Here is a 1,916-nt window from a genome sequence, read left to right on the forward strand (position 1 = left end):
ACCCAGGGGATTTACTACTTCAAATGCATCTTGAAACAAAAAAATGTCCAACATATTTTCATTTACAATCTGATAGATGCTCCCATCAAAATAATCTTCAAAAGTATTGTTTTTTAACTTCAACGTAGGTTTGATCAAATGCTGCTTAAAAGAATCATTTTTCAGAAACAAAGTCAAACTTTTTTTTATTGGAATGTAGTACCCATAACATGTTTTCCTTTCATTTATACCAAAAAATAAACTTTCAGGCTGAACATAACCAAACGTTTTTTCATAATATTGTGTTCTGCAAAAAGCTGATCTCAAAAATCCTGAATGAAGATTGCATGCAGCTGTTACAGGATTAGCATTCCAAATACTTTCTATAGATGACAAAAGTGCATCTGGAAAATTGTGTGTTTGCATTTCATTTTTTAACTGTTGTGTAGCAACCACTGAAAATGAATGTAATGATGTGTGTAATTCATTAACTAACACTTGCATTGATGATTGTGGTACAAGAAGTTTGCTTTCTAAATATAAAAAACATCGTCCAAGTGCATTATAATCCTGTCTTTGGTTCGATATAGCCACAGAAGAAGCATGACCCACATCTGCCTCCGTTAAATTATTAAAATCTAAAGTTGAATCTGGTTCAGAAACTATTTGGCAGGTGATTGGCAGTGACTTTGCTTGGCTTGTGGCTATGGCAGTCTGCAACAAATTGGGTGCGACTATTTGGGAATGGTGTCTTGACAGATGTGCTGAAAAAGACGCTACTTTGTCATACCTAAAATTGCAGTTCTTATGTGGACAGATAATTTTAAATCCATTTCTGATGTGCTGTTTTAGGTGACTGACAAATTCCTTGATGCATTGAAAAGTCTGTCCACATGTGATAATTTCACAAACAAAACACTTGTCACAAGTTTCATCCACTCTTGATGGTGGGATTAGAGCTTTGTGTTTTCGGTTGAAATGGGACATCATTGAAGTATACTTTTTAAAAAACATCTGGCAGTTTTTAAACCCACACCGAAAAACATAGTTGTGCACATTTCTATGCGTTACAATATGCTGGTTATATGTGTCCACTGATTTACTTACGTTGGAGCCGCAAAGGTCACAAAAATTAACATACATCTTCAACACACACCATCAAAATGTTACAGATCCTACAAACGGATATTATTAAAAGTGGTACTTTTACATGTTATCCATTTAGGTAAATATATTAAATTTAATATACAAACCCAAACTTCCAAACACCTACATATTAACATCAAAGCTAAGATATCACAACGTCGACGTCTTTCTCAGATATCGTCTTGACAAAGAGGCCCGGATGTTCGCAGCACGAGGCCTTGTTCGATTAAGCGTGACGGCATAAATTATTGTACTTGTCGTTAAATCTGATTAAATTTTTAGTTTCTAAAACCGCCTAAACACATTTCAACAAATGATTTTTTGTGTGGATAACATCTTTTTAAATACCAAACCCAAATACACGCACCAGATGTGTTGAGGGCTTTGGTAGCGTTTTCGTGCGATTTTTTATTCTGTCAAGAAACATGCTTTTAATTGATAAAAGTTTTGTTAAATGACAAAAAAGATGTTGTTTTTAATTTTTGCATACATTTTTTGTAATTTAATTCAAAATATATGTTGAAAACCGAAAAATGTATGTTTAATAACATCAAAAATCCACAATTTAGAAAAACACTGATATTTTTGTTAAAATTTACAAAAAAAACTTGTAAATAAACAGAAACTTTTTACAGTGTGGAACTCCTGTTGCTGCCACGGGCATATTGCAATTTAAAATGTACCGCTCTTCTGGCATGAAATATACGTGCTGTATTTTTACGACGTTTCGTCTGCCATTCAGCGAGACTTCTTCAGGTATTGATGTCGCAATTTCAAAGTAAACTGCACTA

This window comes from Ascidia mentula, chromosome 6, assembly GCF_947561715.1.
Source record: "Ascidia mentula chromosome 6, kaAscMent1.1, whole genome shotgun sequence".
In the NCBI taxonomy this organism is placed as follows: Eukaryota; Metazoa; Chordata; class Ascidiacea; order Phlebobranchia; family Ascidiidae; genus Ascidia; species Ascidia mentula.